We start from the raw sequence: 21215 nt of genomic DNA, 5'->3' as shown, positions 1-21215 counted from the left end.
CCAGATCCAGTTCACTCAGACACCTCCCATGAGACTTGCAAATATACAGATATACAGCAAATCATTGTTTTTCATTGACCTAAATAATAAAAACTTCAATATGGACTAATAAAACCTCAAATATTTAAATTGTAAATGTAAGTAGAAGTATTATTCATTTATGTGAATATAAACTTATATGCAATTTTTATAGATTTTTAAGTTTTTACAGATATAAAAATTTCCTATGTTTTTATATGAAGAATTAAAATACACCTCTGTCAAATTACTGTAAGTGAAGTTTGGATCATGTCCTTTCATTAATGAAACACAGCTAAAAGTGACATGGAAGAAGTTCAGGTAAATGATTATTTTTTAAAATGTGACTAAGTATTTAAATTTAGGTGTCAGAAAAAAATATGTACTTTTTTACAAAACATTGATTGTACTTGCTCTAAAAACAGTTTCAATAACATGTTTAATGTTATCCATACAGAATAGAGATATCCAAATTCATTAGTCATATTTGCAATACGTGCCTGTTATTCATAGATTTGTTAAGCCACAAACAACAATTTCACTTTATTTATTCTTTTTATCTAATCCGTTACATTCTCAAGTCCTCAATCTCTTCTTATTTTGCAGTGTTTACGAGGTGCTTTGAAGCAATTTAAAGTTATTCCTTTGGATGAAAGGGACTGCATTATTAAAATCTCTCTAAAGTTACTGAGACATCAAACAACCCATTTCAGTTATCCTCGTCTCCTTGTCTGGCTATGCATACAGAGAAGAAACATAATTTGCTACACATAGTTATCTCATCCTTTTTCAAATCACTGCCAAATCTGAGATTTCAGGCCACTATTTAGAACTGTGGGCTCTATGAACTGTTCTGATTTGAAATCAACCCTGTATTGTCTTATAGTAGATAGAATTATTGTAATTTTTGGAAAACTGATTAAAGGTGTCTCACAAAAAACTCTGTAGTTCTATAATCTATATTGAAATTCACTGAACTTCATTAGAGCACTGTGGAAGGAGAGCTTAATTACATGTGAACACCTTTAAAAAGGATTATTTTTTTTATCACCAGGTAGGTGATAAACCTTTATTTATTTCAGTTCTCTGCTACACAAATAAATTCTCTTGAATGAAGGTGTGATTATGAGAACTCTTCACTGAGGACATATTTGTTGTACTCCTTTCCCTTTCCAATGAGGATTGTACTACCTTGTTACTTCACATAAAAGCTGTTTGTAAAACTTGCCTGAAATGAACCAAGAAAGTGTTTGATACAGGGGAAAGACAATTGCTAAGAAGGTGAAATTAAAGTCTCATTCCGTTCATCATTTCCTGCATGTAAGCATGGTAAGTAGAAGTAGAGAACTGCAGCCTTAAAGCTTGACCTCTTCAGATTCACATGCACATTGTAAAGGAGAGAGATATGAAAATCTATTTTGGCTTCTCAGAAAAACGTAACTGCTATAGTACCCAGAGCATTACTGTTCACAAAGATCATTATTTAGATGAAGTCACTTAATTGTTAAACAAATAAGGATTAATGATTAAAAGCTGATCAGAGTTTCAAATATTTAGATTTCCTCTAATGGAACAAATTGTTTTCAGTTATAACTACACAAAAAAAAAAAGCACCAGAGCTTTGTGCATGTGCAGTCAACTGCAACAAGGCTATTTGATTGTAAATCTGAGGACAAATTATACTGACATAATAATTTTCATTCAAATCAGAGCACGTTTTTTACTGGTCCCCTAGAAGTCCTTGGGAGCAAAATAAACTATTTCACATATTAGGGGATTATGGCCCTTCTCATCCATTATGAACCAATGAGAACTGTACTCAACTATCTTCTTTTGTATACATCAGATACCAACACAGTTTGATAGACTATCATAATTATTGACTTAATTTATGGATTGTAATAAAAAGAGATAAACAGATGTGCAACACAATCCCCATTTAACTACCTTTCTGATTCAGTATATGAACTCTTATAGAACAGGTAAGTATTTTGTTGTGTCTGTGTGACATACAGTAAACAAGAAAGTCTAATATGTAGAACGATGTTTTCAGTGTTATAATTTTCCTAGTTTGTGTCAGGCTCACTGCTATCCTATCTTAGCACTTTCCAATATTGCAGTCTAATACAGCTTTTCTTTTAATGTATCACTTACCTCATGCAAGTTCCAGACTGGCTACAAGTTACCTTACAAATTTCAGATATGATAATTAAGAAGAAATCAGAACAACTTACAAAGGAATTAATAAAAATTAGTAGTCAGTGCAATTCGAGACACATGATAAATCAAATCTGCCTTTCAGAGCAGTGATCATAAATACACTCTATGTTAATATTAAATTTGGCTACAAAATTGAGACCAACTGCATTTTTAATCTCAAGCATTACTACAGGAACAAAACAGTGGTCATAAAGTTGCTATACAAAGCTTGCCTTTCTAAATCCTAGGCAAGAACTAGGAAAAACCTTTGAGCTCTAGAATATGCAGTGCCTACTCTAAACATATTCTGATTTGAATACATTTATGTTATAAATGTCAAACTTATAGATTAGCCTACACAAATGCTATCAATGTACCATTTCAAATATCTTTGTTGTTTAAAACTTCCCTCTCTTTTTCCTTCCTTAAGCCTTTTTCTCTGTTCCTGACTCATCTATTAAAAACAGAACAGTTTACACTTTACATATTCTGCCTGTTGCTGGGTAGTGATAAACTAGTACCTTGCTAATAAAGACCCAGATTGATTCAAATAAACATAAACACATATCAACTATTAGTTTCTCTCTCAATATTAGGGTGTTTGAATGCTTAAAAAAAAAAAAAAAAAAAAAAAGTTGGCTTTTCCGGAAGGTTCCTTTATGTTGATTTTAATGAGTAGAAAATAGAAAAATACATTGAAATTTTTCTTTAAATAAATTACAGTTAAAGTTCATAAAAAACAGATGACTGTGATAATCACAGATAAAACTTACAAACTTGAACTGTCAATTCATTATCCTTCTGTTCCAAAGGAATCACAGAAGAGACTGGTTGTCACTGTACTCGTGTCTTGCCAATGATTTAGTGACTGCAGTAATTTAGGAATGAGAACACAGAAGTCTTTCATAATAAGCTAAACAATTTGTTTCAGTCTTGAAATACTGGCAGGAAATAATATTAAACTAACACAAGTGAGCTTGAAAAAATCTTACTGGATAGATTATTCCAACCTTGTCTTCCCTTAGGATTTTCATAGTAGAAGCATGAAAATATGGGGAACAAGAAAACACTAATGAGTTGAGGGGCCAGCTGGGAATATGTTGTGGTGAGTATAGAGGATTCCATATCTTAGTTAAGATTTTAAAATTAGTTAGAAGCTAAGCTAAGTTAGTAATGCAGGTAGCAAGAATCAAATACCTTAGTTGAAGAGTAACAAAGATATTAGGAAAAGTAAAGATAGGAGTGACAGGGATAAATGTAGCAAATGTGAAGGAGCAGAGACCATAGAAACACCTTGCCTTAAGAATAACTGAACAGTTAGGAGAGGCTTAGACCGTGACCAGCAGATCAAAAAGTCCTTCCAACTGGCCATGGGTGAGGAGTTCACTATGAGGAAGATGGCTTTCTTCCTCCCATATGCCCACTCCCTTATTTCAAAATCCCACTGACACAATGAAGGGAATACAATTGCGCAGATGTAATGGATATTCAGCTGATTATAATACAAAGTGGACAGGTAATGATTATGTATTATATGTCCTTAGAAACCACTTGGATATGTAAAACCTTTTCTGTATAAATGGAGAGCAGGAGTCTGCAACTCCTTGCACATGTATTTGGAAATGATTCCACATGTGTCCAGCGCTGCAATAAATACCCTTCTTTTCAGCTTTAATTAGTTGAAGAGTCGTCTGTCTGTGCTTCACTAGAAGTTGGGACAGTTTCTCTGGGCAAGTTTTCAAACATTACAAACAGTGCATGACTGATTGTACAATACTGTTGTGATACTTGATTTTGGAGGCTAAAACCCCTTGAATTTCTGATTTCAAGTGATGTAAATGCTAAACATTTACACATATAATTATGCATACAATTTTTAATGTGCTTGCAAAATTCAGGCAGGGGTGCTTGAGATTGCTAATGAAGAATGGTTAAGATACTTCTTTTCTGGTGAACATACTTCTTTACATAAAGGGTGGCAGAGCACTGGAACAGGCTACTCAGGGAGGTCATGAAGTTTCCCTCTCTGGAGTTACTCAAAACCCACCTGGATGCATTCCTGCATAACTGCCTCTGAGTGACTCTGCCTTGGCACAAGAGTTGAACTGGATGATCTCCAGAGGTCCATCCCAACCCTAAGGATGCTGTTATTTTGCAGTAGATAGCACCTGAGAGGAAGTGTAGAGTTGTGTTATTTTACGTTCTATTTAAGTTATTGCGTTTATTCGATGTACGCGGTTTGCTCTATGTTCAGTTGGTTTGCTCCATGTACCCCCGGTTTTTAGGTTGGTTCTTTCCCCAGTCTCCTGCCTCCCTTCCCCTGTCAATCCTCCCCAAAAGCGCCGAGTCATTCCCCTGTCCCCTCCCAGGGTCCCTGTCCGTCACCCAGTGCCACTGCCCCTCCATCCAGAACCTTCTACCCAGGGCATCGTGTGATTGGGTCAGGTCCTGGGGCCTCTCCCATATCCCTCTCTTATTGGCCCCCTCCCAAGAGCGAGCCACACCCCGGCGATTCCCATTGGTCCCAGTTTGCCCCACCCTTGCAGTATAAAAATCCCTTGCCACCCTGTTCCAAGTGCCTTCTCTGGCAGGCACCAGTTCTGTTGACTGGATCCTCATTCGGCATTGTCCCCATTGGGACCTAATAAAGAGGATTTTGGCCCCCAGAGGAGGACTCTCTTCTTTCTCTACACCGTGGGGATTTCGGCTGCTTCTCTACAAACCCACACAGCACTCTCCAAAGCCCACAGAGGTCCAGCGGAGGGTGCTGGAGACCTGCCCGCTCTCTCCCTCACGGAGAGCTAGCCGGCGGCGAGAAGACGAGGTTTGCGGGGGAGAACGCGGCAAGGAAGACAACAGCTGACTTTCCATACAAAAATTTTTAGTAGAGTGGAGCAGCAGTTTTCACTATGGTTCGCATGCGTAAGAACCGTGAGCAGATCCTTACAAGGTTTGGCCAGTAGGGCTGGGGACCAGTGTGGCCTTAAGCAGTCCTATAGAACTGGTGGCTGTGGGGAGAGGCTCCTGGGAGTGCTGTGGGGAGGCATGGCCAGGGCTGACCCCTGCCCGTGGGGGCTGTTTTTAGCCACAGCACAGGCAGCCGGTCCTTGGTGAAGCCACGGTCCCTCTGCACAGCCACTGCTCCTGGTCTAAGCCCAGGCCTGCAGGGGCTGATGTCCTGGCCTGGCCTCAGCCTGGCTCCATGCCTGGCAGCCTTGCCCAGCTGTCCCCAAAGCTGTGTTGAGCCTGGCTCCTGTCAGCTTTCCCCACCTGCAGGCTGGTGTTCTGGCACAACTTTGGCCCACCCCCAGGGAAGTGTTATACGCTCAGGACTGGCACTACCTCCAGTTGCACCCTGGTAATGTTTATATCTGTCTGTCTAATTTATGACCATGAAGTAATAATTATATGACATTTATGACAGCTGTACACTTTCAACAAGTGATTATAGATAGAGAGTAATGAAATTTAAGAAATGCCATACATCCAAAAGAGCTACCTGTGCCATTTTCCGCAATAAATCTTGAAATGCAATATTCTCCTTCTGATGTCTATACCTTCTCATCAGTGTTCCTGCTCCTTTGCCAATCACTGCAATTGCTTAAAAATAGTAGCTCTTTGTTATTAAAAATAATGTTATTACCACTTACGTGCATGCTTATCCACACTCTTGCTTTGATTAGTAGGACAGATGCCGTTGTCTGAATGTGAATATTTGGCTTCTATGACCTGTACTATGAGTTTAATTTGAAAGTGGAATTAGGTTGAAATGACCAGATGTCCTGGTTTAGCTGACACAGCTGGGAAAATGAGGGAGTGAGTCCTCCTGGAACACTTTTTTGGGTACATGAAGGAGAAGAAAATGATTTAGAACGGTCAGCATGGATTTACCAAGGACAAGTCATGCCTGACCAGCATGATTACTTTCTGTAATTAAATGATGGATTTGTGGATGACAGGAGAGCAGTGGATATCATTTGTATCAACTCTAACAAGACTTTCAACAGCACGTCCCACAGTATATTTTCATAAAAGCCACAACATTATGTTGCGAGTGGGTACACAACATTAAAAATTTGTCTGGATGGTCATCCTCAGAGGGCAGTGGCTATTAGGTTATAATCAACCTGGAGGCATGTAAAAAGATGAATACTACAGGGGCTATTCTGGGAGGTGTTCTGGTTACCATCTTCACAAGTAACACCTGGAGGAGGTGAATAGTGTGTGCTATGCTCAAGATTGCAGATTACATCAAAGTGTGTGTGTGGCTGGGGGTGGAGGGACATGAGCTGGTTGAGCTGTTGACATGCTTGAGAGCAAAACTGTCATTCGGAGGGACCTAGACATTGGATACAATCTGTATCCTGGGAGGTTTTAAGGACTGGACTCTAATAAGCCATGAGAAATCTGGTCTGATTTTATGCTCCTACTTTGAGCAGGAGGCTTGTCTTTAAACATCCTGAGGTCCCTTCCATATGGATTATTTTGTGATGCTTTGATCCAGTGTAAGCATCATTCCCTATGTTCAGGCAAAAATCTTTTGGTCACTCATGTCGTGTTTTCACTTAGGATTGAAGAATTTTCCCTCATACATACAAAAACCAGGCTCTTTGGAAGTTAGCCATTCACGGCACAGTGCAGAGAAACTCAGCTTCTGAACTCTGTAGTGACCTCTTTTTCATGCTACACAATTTTAGGAAATTGCCTTTAGCATTGATAACTGCATTGGATCAAGTATTTTAAAGCAGTGGGAATGTCTTTCTTAATGTCACCTACCACAAAAGCAGGCTCCCAGAATTACCACAAACTAAGGCTGCTTTTGAGAGTGAATTCAGTATTTGGAAGGAAATGCAAAAACTATGTATGCAACATGGAAATGGCAAAATATACAGATATAGACAGAAAGGTGTTTACAGTAGTGAGAGATAAGAAGCTGTTGTTTGTAAGAATATAAAACAATGTAAAACACCCTACTAGGTCAGACCAGTCATCCATGTAGCTTGTTATTCTGACTCAGAGTTCCTAGAAGAAATACTGTTTTGGATGAGCATGAGAACCTAGATAATTTCTGTGGCCTACTTGCCTATTCATGGCTTGTCTTTTAGAATACATTTATGGATTTTAGTGCAGAAATTTTCTTCTATCTGAACTTGCTGATATTCTCTGTCTCCATATTCTCCTGTAGCAGAATTGTCCAGAACTTTGCAGTTGATGGTACTGTGTGAAATATAATGTTATTTTTAAGAGCTCTTCCTGTAACCTTGAATGCCTCAGGCTATTGTAATGAGGGACTTGGAAAAGAGCAACTCAGAATTCAGATTACAAGTGGTAATATATGCATGTTGTAATATTAGTGTCTTTAAAATATGTAAGTTAATGATAATTTTTAACAGTAAGACAGAAATATTTTCAGGTGTGGAAAGCTGAATGAGGATACTTTGGTAAAGAAAAACACTAAAGAAAGAAAAGTCTGCATCCTCTGAATATGAAAAGATTCTTAAATTCTTATCTTAATACTTCTCCACTATCACCCAGAAGCTTATATATTAAAACACAAGAGGGAAAAATTAGAAAAAATGTTATTATCATAGGAGAAGAGTGCTCAAGTGGCAATTTTCTAGTAACTTCAGATGGACCTTCTATCTGTTTCAGCTTTGTAGCACACTTTTTTCTCCCATGTTTTTCTCTTCTGTTGACATTTTTCTAACATGCTAAAGACCTTCACAATAAGGTCTTTAGTGCTGCAGCACTGTGTGTCATAAATATGGAAAATACATATGTTTATGTAACTCTTACTCTGTGCTTAACTGCTGTCCCATAGGGAAAGTACAAAATGGATTTTGGGGGTAAAAAAAGAAATTAGAATTCTAATTTGCCGCCAAGTCCATGGGACATTATAAAGAATAATATTCTCAAAACATTATAATAGACCAATTGTCTTACAAGAAATTTCCTGAATCTCAACACATTCTCTAAAAGCTTGTGCATGAGAGACAAATGCTTTTGGAGATCTAGAATTCAGCTATGGGTAGAATTGGAAAGACATGCTTCATGGTATCACCACTCTTGGCTTGAAATGGAGAATTACATGAACAAAACCTTGCCTGGAAGTTAATTTTACATTAAACTATGACTTTCAAAATGAAAAGAAAATCTCTTTCAGAAGAATTAGACAACATGTAGTTCTTCACCAAACCAATGATCCCAAGAAACTCTCTGTTATGTAACACATCCTTATTCAAAGGATGACACCCTATGTTGCACTTAAAATTTAAAAATAAGAAGGTAACAATTCACGTTTTCTGCTTTTCTCCCGAATAGTCCTGATTATACCTTAAGGACATATGACACTATGATATATATGACACTATGTCAGCAAATACACTATGTCAATGGATCTTTCTGAAATTTGTGACAAAGTCTTTCACTTGACTAAAAATAGTCTTCAAAAGTCTAAAGAACTGTCACTGTCCCTGGGGTTCTTGTATTGCCTTCTCTTCTGTAAACTCAGTGGATCTCCTAAGTACAGCAGTGCTGTACAGTATGTGATTGATGCTAGATAATTAAAACCTTATCTGTCTAGAAGCCAAGTGTGGTAAGCTGTGTATTTATTGATACTGATTCAGAGACCTACCAGTGTATGTGTTTGAATCTGTCTGTAGCAGCAGTGGTGCAAGAGTTATTGATAGAATGGTTTTATTCATCTTACAGCTATTCTGGGCCTGGGAGTCATATATTGACGTAATTTCTCCCAGTAATACAATGTCAGATTAAAAGAGAAAAGAAGCATTCCTATTATTACATGTTTAAATAAGAATATCTTGTATATTCTTTTTAATGGTGAGTAAAACTTATTGCCTCTGCTGCCTCTGACAACTTAAGTCCAATGGTACATGTTACAAAGGAACTGAACCCCTTATACAAAGGTGCTTGTCATTTAGAGACTTGATTGTATTGGAATTCCTAAGCTTCCAAAAGCAGCAAGAAGGAAAATCAGTAGTTGCTTTGTAGAGGAGCATAAAACACTGTGAATTTTATCTGAAACTGAGAAATGTCCTATCGATTGATACAGGGCAGAAATGTTGGTTAACTTGTTAAAATGGTATATGAAAAACCCCTAGAAATCTCATGAGGTAGACAGGCAATATATATATTCATGCATATAAAGTCATACACCCAAACAGATAAAAGAAGTAATGGGAATAACATTCCCCATTCATGTTGCCAGTTATTCTCCCAACACTATATTATTTTAATAATTCTTCCTCTTGCTGTGGTTTTTCTAGACATACTTTGATTTTCTGATCTTCTGAGTTAGATGTAAGATTATATGGATTGCAAACTAACATTTCTGGGGAAAATCTTAAAAAATAAAAGAACAACCTATGTTTTATCTCAGAATAACTGCTTGCAAGTTAATGATTTGGCACATCTATCTATTTATTAAGATGAAAAAATATATATATGTGTATAAAAGTTTGGAGTTAGCACATCGCTGAAATGAATTTAGGCTTCACAGGGTATCTCCATTTTTTTTTTTTCTCATTTTTACTGGTCACATTTTTAAGATTTCATTCATAGCTATTATTATTACAGATTTGAACAAGGAATTGCATATATTTCTGGTCTTTTATTATAGGTTCATTTTTGTGTTTGCATAGTTTTTTTTTCATTGCGTGTCCTTGCTTACTTTTAAATTGCATATATTTGGTCCAGTCCATAGTAGTGAAAGTTAGATGCATTTCACTAACTTTTATACTTGCTTCATCAACTTAACCTTCATATTAGTTTGTGATCCTTGTAACTAAATGTATCATAAAGCTTTAAGCATGTGTTAATGTTTCAGCATTTGTCTTTGAAGAAAGTAATAGGGTTATTGAGCAACAAAATGATAATCAGGAGTTTTAGAGGTCGCTCATTATACACTGTATAAATATTTCATAAATTCCCCACTGTTTACAGATAGCAAGAGTTTAAAAATAAATTGCACATGTTCAGTATATAATGCAGCTGATCTATTTGTTAATGCTTGTTGGCTTTTGGGGTTTTTTTTAAAGCCATCTATATGTTTATGTAAATTCTAACTTCTACATGATACAGCTTCATAACCTGGTCCAGCAGAATATATCATGATAAAATTTCCAAGGATCACTGTGTGCAAGTTCATCTACACTGTCAAATTTATTTTTAAAATAATTTAAAACATGCCACATGCTAAGTATCCTTAAATCAGTAAGAAAATCTTCTTGCATTACTTCTTCTGGGTTTTAGGTATGCATATTTATATATATAATGGATGTAGAGTTATGTAATTTTCAAAAAATAATGCCTGTTTTGGAATTTAACAGTTTCAATATTGGCATGAGGCCTGACTGGTACAGCGACTTGATATATCCTGAATACTCCATACATTTTCTGGGACCTTTTGCAACCTTATATCCAGATGTTGCCCTCATCCCAACTGCATATAAGAGTAGAACATAGATGTCTATGATTCTTCCCCTCCATTTAAAGATACCTTTTGTTGTATAAATAGAAAAGGAGTTGTGTTGTTTTATAATCAAGCTGTGCTAAAACACCAGAGACTACAGCTGCCGAGTATAAATTTAACTTGTGCCACCACAGATTCAAAGTTGTAGTACAATGGGATAAATCAACACAAAGAAATCCCTCCTAAATTAGATGGTCACTCTGTTAATAAGGGGGTCTCTAGGGTCTTTATTGCCTGCTTTGAAAAAAAAAAAAAAAGTAGAAAAGTAAGACCTAAATCCCTATTTCCCTAGTTCCTTGAATTTACCATCCAGATTTGCACTGTAGAGAGATTGAAAACCAATTGTTTCAGTACAGCAAAAGTTGAAGTCTGGAAAAAGGCAAAAAACCATAATAACAACTAAAATCCAAAGCATACTATCTACATTTTCACTTCAATGATATTGTGGAGCACACTGGGACCTGACTGTTAGATGTTCTTCCTACTTTCAGAATAATATAAAACTTACTCTTCTGAGAAGCAAGAAACATTAACTATTATTTAATTATTTTATATTAGGAAGAAATTCTGTACTATGAAAGTGGTAAGGCACTGGATCAGACTGCCCAGAGAAGCTATGGATGGCCCATCCCTGGAAGTGTTCAAGGCCAGGCTGGATGGGGCTTTGAGCAACCTCTTCTAGGGAAGAAGTCCCTGCCCATGACAAGGCATTAGAACTAGATAAGATTTAAGGTCACTTCCAACCCAAATGTCTATTATTCTGTGATAATGCTGTCCAAGTAATTCTAATTTTAACGGTTTTCTAAGCAACTGCTGTTTTGCTATGATAAATCTGTTCTTCAGCTCCTAATGAAAATTACTGACACAGCTATGTGTGGCAAAAGAAATACAAGTCAGTGCAGTGCCCATGTCATGTGCTCAGAGAAGTTATTCCATTAAAACATATGCTAGTATTAAATATTGTCATAGAAATAACTATCATGTCATGAACAGATATCAGGTTTTATGTTCTTCATTTTTTCTTTATCCCAAGCCCTTGAAAAACATTGTAGCTTCTAGTCCTGAAATGAAAACTGAACATTTCCAATCTGTAGAATTGCAATGCCCAGTTAGATTTCATTACATGAAAAACAGTGAATTATTACATTCACGGATATGTCTTAAGGAGCAAAAATATTCCTAGTTATATATAGAGATTGCGATGACAAGTTATTATTTCATTCTGAATATATTACTAGATATTTAGGGAAATTAACAGTAAAGGTCAACGAATACTAGAGATGCATTCTAGAGCTTTTATTTATTTGCCTGAGTCTGTTCAGCTGCACATTGTTCAGTAACTGACCATTTTGAGTCAAATTGCCTACCTAAATGAGCTGAGCAAATGATGTCTCAATTTAGTTACATACTATGAAATTTGTACTTTGAGTTATTCATTTTAGTGAATAGTTTACTGAAGACTAACATTCAAATAGCATTTACCATTATCTTGTTAATAGGCCTTACTGCACTAAATTTACTAAGAATGCAAATAAATGATAATTCTGCACTCATTAAGGAAATCTCCTGTGACTTACTTTGCTTAAATGCTCCAACAGGCATGTTTAGCACTTCTTTGGGGTTGGTAAAGTTCCAAAAATCTGTAAATTAAAGTTCTATGGAGTGCTATAAAATATGCATAATGAAACCCGGGATGTAAATTAAGAAGAGTTATACTTCGGCATTCTGCTTACGTTATTCAGTCTGAATGCTTCACAGGTTTTTATGAAGCAAATAAACTGTTCTTTTTCTTGAAATTCATTTTGAATGGTCACCACGGATTCATTGTTACAATACTTAATTCACACATTAAAGACTGAATTGCTCTTTTTAATCTATATATCATACTGAAGTGTTATTGCACAATACCTTTGAAGTCTAGGTGCTCCATCTATGGTGGCAGTACATTGAATTTTCCTGTAGACATAAGTAGCTAAAGTAGAGCTGGAAACAATGTTTATGAATGTTCTTGTACTTTAAACTTATGTGCTCATTTGAGTCACACTTATGAATGCCATTATTCATACTCAAAGAACATTAACTGAAAAAAAAGGTTTATTTCAAAACATTTAAAAATATTATTTATGGAAAATAAGTACAAATTGTAGTATAAACTAAAATGCCATGTGGGTTTTCTGTGTGGATTTCAGCAGGAATGAAGCTAAAGTGTTGAAGTTTTGTGCAATTGCCACCCAGCTCTGTACATCTGTCAAAGTAATCACATCAAGGCTTTGAGTAATCTTTAGCCTGAAAAAAGAGAAAAAGCATGAAGAAAGAGACCCTGAGGTGCAGCTATTTTCTAGACAGCTTGCTGCTGTGGAATTGTTTTGTTCCGGAAAACGCTGTCTTCTAATGTGGAGGATCATATTTTGTATTTTAACAAATTGCTTCATTGATGGTTCAGTCCTAGATGAGTTAAACTAAGTGGTGGTGAGGGTATTTCAGATTTGCTCTGAAACAGAATCACTTTTATATAACAAAATAAACCACAGAATTTTACTTTTAGGCTCTACATGTAAACCTCTCTGTGTAAACCTGCAACATTTTTAGAACAAAGACCAACTATAGAATTGACTGTCTTTGGCTTCTAACTCTTCTAATTAGTGGCTCTATTTCTTTTGGGATGAGGAAACTCATTCTGTGGAATTCTGGAAAGGGTGGTATGAAATATTTCAATCAAGTTAAACTAAAAAAAAATTATAGCCACAGAATTATATGTAAATAAATAGCAATAATGTTGTTAAACCAAATATTGTAAATACAATAAAACATTTGAATGACTGATTTTTTAAAGTTTGTATTTTGGAATAGAATTAAAAAAATATTTTTAGAATTTGTTTTGGTATTACCAAGGAATTTCCAGAAATTCACAGCTATACTATAATATCTTACAGCATTGTATCAATCTGGTTTATTACACTGTATTAAATATAGTCCAGTGTATGTTCAACATATAAATTTTTGCAAATCTTTCTTATTTCAAAATATTTTATACATTTTATATTAAAAAAACTAATATACATGTGCTGTTTTACTAAAATACTATGATATTACACATAATTATGTTTGAACAGCAGGGATTATAAAATGCCTTTGGAAATTATCAGCTCAAACTGTTAGACTGTGTCTTGTAATGGAGAATAGAGAAGCAGATTAGTATTTGTGCTTTTGGATCACATTATGATAGAGTTCATCTGAAAACAATTAAGACAGTCATGAATATGAGAACACAGAGCTTAATTGGGGGTACTTTTATAAAAAACAGAGCACTTCAGATTCAGAGTAGAAGTCCAAACAATTACAGATAAAAGATAAAGATAAAACCATTTAAGATGGAACAGCTACACATACATTTACATTAACATCCACATACTTATCCAGAAATAAGTAACACATTATTTTCAAGGAGTTAGCAGGGAGCACAGTCAAAATTGAAATTTGGTGCTAAGAAATTCAGAGTCCAATGGGATTTAATCTGGCATTCCATCATAAAGAACAATTTGACTTTAGAAAGTGGCACTCTGAATCAATAGCTCCTAGCAGAATTCTCAAATTGTTTGAAATTAGGTTATATGGAAGTGCAGGGAAGGCAACATCCTGGCAGTATGTAGGGATCCTACAGCAGAACAGGGGGCTTTTGAAATTTTTAATATCTCCAAGAATGGATACTTGACAACTCTGTGCAACCTGTTCCACTGTTTCACTCATTATGAAAACTTTTTTTTATTCTCCAGGGCAGAAAAAAAAGGAAAAAAATCACTCTGTGATGTTTTAACCTCAGCTTGGTATCAGGTGCCCATTAAGCTGCTCTACAACTTCGCTCTCAGAGGGACAGGGGAGACTGTAAGATGAAAAAATAACTAGTAGGTTGAGATAAGGCAATTTGCTAAACCAAAAAAAAAAAGACAAGCAAAAGTTTATGTGCACATAAGCAAAGGTAAAAGTTCTTCTCTACTTTCCATTGTAGAGCAACATTCAGAGGGATGCAGGGCCTCAGCACACAGAGTGGTTGCTCCAGAAGCCAAACATTGTAGAGTAACAAATGCCCCCCAATTCATCCTGTCTCCCTTAGATTTTATACCTGAGCTTACATCATGTGGTATGGAATATCCCTTCGGTTAATTTGGGTCAGCTACCCTGGTTGTGCCCCCTCCAGGATCCTGCCCACTCTAAGCCCCTTGATGAGGGAAGGAGGAAAGCATGTTAGAGAGACAGCATTAACCAGAACACTGTTCTGAGAGGGACCAATCTGACTTTTCTTTAAGCCGCAGCCCGTGTCACACCGAGGTGAGGATGCCGCGGGCCGTGCCCGTGCCGGGAGCGCTGTCCCCGGGAGGCTCCGCCCGGCAGCCGAGCGGGCACAGAAAGCTGCCGCGCCCGGGCTGCCAGCGACCGCCCTGCCGGCGGGGCAGGTCCCTGTGCCGGGGGAAAATGCCCGGGAAATCGGGCTATGGGAGGAGCTTTAGCTCATGAACCCGGGGAATGCACCGCCACAACCCGGGCTCCTTTTGTTTGGGCTCCTTGGAGGCAGCGGGGGCTCGGTCGGTCCCCTCCTTCCCCCTGGCCTTTTTCTCCCCGCGGTCCTGCTCCTTCCCTGGCTGCCGGCCCTGTCCGGCCCTGCCCCGCCCCGTTCGCCGCTTCCCCGAGGCAGCTCGGCCCCAGGGCCCCGCAGCGCTCCGCTGTTTGCCCGCGGAGCCGCTCCGGGCCGGCAGGAGGGACCCGCAGCCGCCGCCGCTCGGGGATCGCGCCCGGCCCGCCCCGGCAGCCGCGCAGGCCCCGCGCAGCTCGCGCCGCCCGCCGAGGGGCCCGGCGGGGTCCGGGCGTGCTGCTGCTCTCTCCGTCCCGCTGTTCTCCGCTCTGCTCCCTTTTCTATCCCACCTTGGCAGGAACACTTCCTTTTCAATCAGTTCTCAGATAAAATACTGTGCTTTATTTTTGTCCGAGAAATCTATGGAGAGCAATCCTCCCCGACTCCGCTTCTAGAAGAGGACGGGACAGTCAGACCCAATATACGGCTGTAACACAGTTCATAGTTACATGTGCATACATACATGCTTTTATGCATTTTATTATGGTTGGATTACAGTATCACACTTAAATGCAGAGTGAAGCTTTTTTGTTGTGCAGCCCTAGAAACTGTGCCAAAATTAGACCATAACATTGGCCAGCTCCTCAATGCTACTAGGGATCTTCTTAGTAAATATGCAATTATTTTAAGTTCAAGCATTGTGGATAGAGTGTTATCATCATTAATGTATATTAGCCAGTTGTATATGTACTATATGTATCTGGAATTATTTAACTCTGATGGTTATCACATTTGAAAGTCACACATTTCTATTACTACTCCTTTAGGTTAGATTGCATATCTGAGAAGACATGTATTAAATTACATGTATATATAACCCTTCATGATAAGGCAGGCAAGGTGTCTAATGATAACATAACTAAATGTTTAGATTGACATCTTATTCCAGACGAAAATTACTATTGCATTAGAATGCTAAATATAGTGCTTAACTAAAAATACTTCCCCATTGTTCCTTTAAATTCTTGAACAGAGCTCAATATTGGCATTTTACTGAAAACAAAATATTGTGACAGTATTAATGATTCATAACTGGAGCATCATCTATCCCCTCTAAAAGACTGCCTCATTCTCTCATAGGCATTCTAGACATAAGATGGAGTTTTCTTTCATTACCCATTTATTTCAATTTCCAGTTATGTTTTGTGTTTTTGACCACTAGTATGAATCTGCCAACCAATGGAGCCCTACAAACTCCCCTTCCTCTGGGTACTTGCCAGCTGCTAGCTAATATTTTGAATATTTTTTAGTCAGCACTAGCTAATTCCCCTGGACAGTTCTTTGGTTCATCATTTGGCAAGCAAACAACATTTACATCACCTGTGTTGTTTTGTTTCATATTTTCTATCTTTACTGTCGTTCTCTTTTGGTGACCTCTTACTGCTTGAAAGTCCTGATGTAGCTTATTTAATCAAGAGGGACATACAACAAAACAGAAGATACTTAGCAATTAATTGATTATGAAGGGGTCTAAAATTACCTGGTTGCCTAAGGGAATACTGTATTCCCCCAAAACAGTCACAAGCTGCTGTGCTTAGAAGATTTGCAGGAAGAGAATGATATGAGAGATTTTGATTAAAGGACCAAGGGTAGATATTTCTTGAGTAATGGGATTTGTGCCACTCTATTATGTTCAAAATTCAAAACTCAAGATTACATGTGACTTTTGTCATTATCCTTTTAATGAAAACTACAGTATGTGGCTGTGAACACAAATCCTGCTAAGTAAACTCAGGAGAATTAGTTCACTTTACACTAGGATTCCAATTACTGTGGAAAAAATATGAACAAGAAGGAATTGAGCCACCGAAACACTACAAAATTTTGCTGTAAGGACATAATCAGGTACATTTTTTATTTCATTGGTGGATTCCTTCTTTCTTCTGTCTACATTATGTGAGAATAAGAATGAGCAATACAAATTTCTGTAGCAACACTGTCTTTCACCCAGATATCTCAATGGATTTTGAAAGTAGTGATTGATAAGTCTCGCAATTACTAAGGTACTAGAACAAAGCACAAGTGCCCTGCCTGCCTTAGAAATTAATTACAGCCAATACAAAATTTAAGAATAGTGATAAGAAGCAAGGCTTGGTTTCAGGCATATATGTTTAGTAGGGAGGTAGCTATTAATTGTACTTTAAATTTGAAAATTTGACTACTATTCTAAGGTTAATCAGCTCCCTGGGAACTGCTCCACTGTTTTTGCAATGACTAGTAACCCTGGTTCCCCGTTGCTGGACAAAGATAATTAAGAACATCTAAGAACATTTAATTTCACTTGGAGAGAAATTTAAAAATATGTTTATTTCTTCCATTTTTAACCAGCTACCTCACCAAAGCAAACTATTATTCATTATATTAATTCATAAGAATACAGAACTTTGTTGTTTTGAAATGTACTGGATTTTGAAAGTGGTGTAAATGATGAGGTATAGACTATTAACAGTATTATTAAGTTCTGAAGTAATAATATCTTAGCATATTATAAAATCTATTTCTTTATAGTAGAGTTGATTGCATTATTCCCATTAAGAAGGATTTTTATTCAATATCAGATATCCAATAAGAAAATTTTATCGGCATAGTATAAGAGTTGAAGAATTTTGGGGGCTGAGCAGTGTGCTGTATCATAAAGATTGAAAAGCCCTTGGGTTTTTTTTTTTGCAGTGGCACTGAGTTTCTGGATGTACTTTCCCATGCTGAATCAGAAAGAAAATATTCTAGTCTATCATATATGCCATGAAATTATATGAATTTTTAACTTAATTTTAATTATTTACAACTTAATATTTATGTTGGCTCATTATTTGCATATTCATATGTTTGTGCTTATCCTTCTAACAAAAGCAATAGATAGTTCTTACTGACTTGATTTAACAGTGATAGTAATTACAGAGATTCCCATGCTCACCATTGCTATGACTGAAATTCTCTGGGCAACCTAATTAAGTGCTTCACTGCCCTCTGACTAAAGAATTTCTTCCTCACATCTAACCTAAAGCTCTCCTCTTTTAGTTTAAATCTGTTTCCACTTTGTCCCAACACTGTCTGTCAGTTTAAAAAGCACTATTATTATAAGTCCCCTTAAAATACTGAAAGGGTGATGGCTGTCATCAAAATAGTAATGACAGTCATAATAATCTCAATAAACTTTTCTGCACACAGATCAAACTCAGAGAACTTCCAAAATAAATTGCTGATTAGGGTGACAGCCTTTAGAGAAGAGCAAGATCTACTTTTAGAGTGCTTGTCATGATGAGATTAGTCTATAAAGCTTGAAAGACCTCAGTTTTTACAGAAGGTGATATGACTTTCCAGCAGCAATAATCTCAATTCTTCTCCACAATCCTACTCAACCACTTTTCATTTATGCAAGTGAGTGTGAGGGGGAATCTTCCAGAGAAATAGGGTAAACAAAGTCATAATTCAAGACTTTCTCTCATGCCAAATCTTTTAAGTCGTTCTGTCTTACTAGAGAAGGCAAGACAGGAAAAAACTCTCAAAATGCTAACTCATTTTAAATCTTGGTTTTCAATAATTTCAGAGTGTGATTGCAGCAGAACCAGAGAACCAGAATCTGAGATTCATTCCAGCTGCTTTCATAGGTCCACATTTCCTTATTTTCTGATGTTTCTACACTTTTTGCTCTACAATAAATATCAAATTTTTCTGATCAAGCACTAACTTGAAAAATATATTGAAGAATGTGTTAGTTTTTAAAACACATCAAATTTCATTTGTGGAAAAGAAAAATCCAACACGGGACATAGTGTCCAAGTCTGAAATTAAGTTACAAGCAAGCATAACTCTTCTAATGACTTTAAAAATAGGTACTGTTCTGATAGGATTGCTGCAGTATATCAGATGCTTGCTTTTGATCAGCAGGAGCTGATAAAAAAGCAGTGCTGCAGTATGGCAGGGGCAAAGGCTACTCTCCAATGGCTTTTAAGAACATAGCTTGCAGATCTGCTAGTAAAATACTATTGATTGATAGAGTCAGCATTATGTCATCTGGCAGGCACACTATTTAAAGAATGAAGTCATTAGCAGTCTGCTGAAGGATATATATCCTTAATATTTGTTATTAACAGCCATAAAAGTGTAATTCTTACACTGTCAATAAAAGAGTAACACATACAGCATTTGTAGACACATATATGCCAGCTGTTGTGTACAACCCATTCACAAATGTTCTTGACAGTACAAGCCTACAGTTTCAATAAGAATCATGACTTTTCTTTAATCAATATATAAATACACATATATAATCCCAGCTGGCATCATGATAATTTTTTTTATTATACTATGTTCCTTTGCTATTTATGAAATAATAAAAGTGGTATTTTAAAGCATTAAAAAAGACATATACAGTAACTGCTTCAAAATTATGAGATAGATTCTTGTATAGGAGATCAGGGCTTTTAAATCATAAAGTAATTCAGGCGTTTTTATCAAAAATAAAATCTACTATTGCATCCAGGATTACCTACTGATTTATCACTACTTTATTCTGTGAAATAAGAAGAGGTTAAATGTTTCAGGCTGGAGTGAAATAGAAAATAGAGGGATACATTTCATTCTTCATGTTATGCTTAAAATATTGTTTGTATCCTGAATACCGAGAGCCTGAATAAAAAAGTTAATAGATCTTTTGATGCAACTCCTCAGGTAGTTACGATATCTGCCAAGTGAAGCAGGACTTGGTACAGCAAGCAAGCATGCATGATCTCCAGGGGAACCTGAGGACTGCAAAAATTGTGACAATAGATGAAACTAGTTATTTTAATGTCAAGAAACACTATTGCCTTTTTTTTTTATTATTTTTTTATTCTCTTTTAAATGAACAATTTAGTGGTCCTGATCTGATAATATGATACCATTTTTTAGACTCAGTTTAGATATTTTTTCCTCCTGTCTGGACACATATCTAGTAGTCCTAGAAGACAATATTTGGAAACTACACCTGTCACTAAAAAAGGAAATTACTCCATTCATGAGTACATTTATGAATTCATATCCAGATACTTCCTTGATCATTAGAGAAAACTCAATTAATAGAGTTTATTGGCTGTCATCTGGTTGTTCTTCATTAGTTTGTGCTGAGTTAAACATGGATTTACATTTTTTAACTATATCAAGTTATCTTACTCTGCATTTGACACAAATAATGTGAAAACAGGCTGATAGATACAAATGGACCAAAACATGTATTTTGCACAGGGAGTAACTTTATTTTCTGGCTGACTTGTATCAGAAAAACGTTTTGTACATGTTCTATGGCTTGTGTAAAATGCACAAAGTAATGAGGCTCATAATTACCATGCTATTGTCATTTCAAAGCATTGAAATGCAAAAATTAGCATTATCATTAGTTCCACAAGTTTTTTCCACATAATGAAAACAATTAATCAGTATAAACTGAATGTTTCAACTGACTAGCAAGGAATGAATTCATAGACTCCTTGGAGGTAGTACTTGCACATATTTTTTACCTTCTCCATTGTGCATGTATGAAGATATTAGTTGTCTGTTCTGGTGTCCAGGCATAGAAAATGAAGGTAAAATAGAGCTTATTCAAACTATTTGCTTACCCTAAGGCAGGATCAATTATATCTTCATCAGTCTAGATTAGAAAAAAAATATAAGTTTTTTTTAGGATTGATTTACATAGCTCTGGAAAGTCATAACTCATCTGAGATTGCATGTTTTTATGTTCCTTTTGTTAAACCTATTTGACTCTCCATGGGCTTGGAAGCAGTTTATTCACTTATTCTTGAAAGTTCATCATGTTATTTCCTCATTCCTCACCCTAAGCTTAGCAGGCATCAGTCTTTCAATCTTTTATCAATGCTGAGGTCTTTCTAAGCCTCCAATCAC

This window comes from Taeniopygia guttata, chromosome 4, assembly GCF_048771995.1.
Source record: "Taeniopygia guttata chromosome 4, bTaeGut7.mat, whole genome shotgun sequence".
Lineage (NCBI taxonomy): Eukaryota > Metazoa > Chordata > Aves > Passeriformes > Estrildidae > Taeniopygia > Taeniopygia guttata.
The sequence above is the reverse complement of the archived record's forward strand: the minus strand, read 5'-3'. Positions refer to the sequence as shown.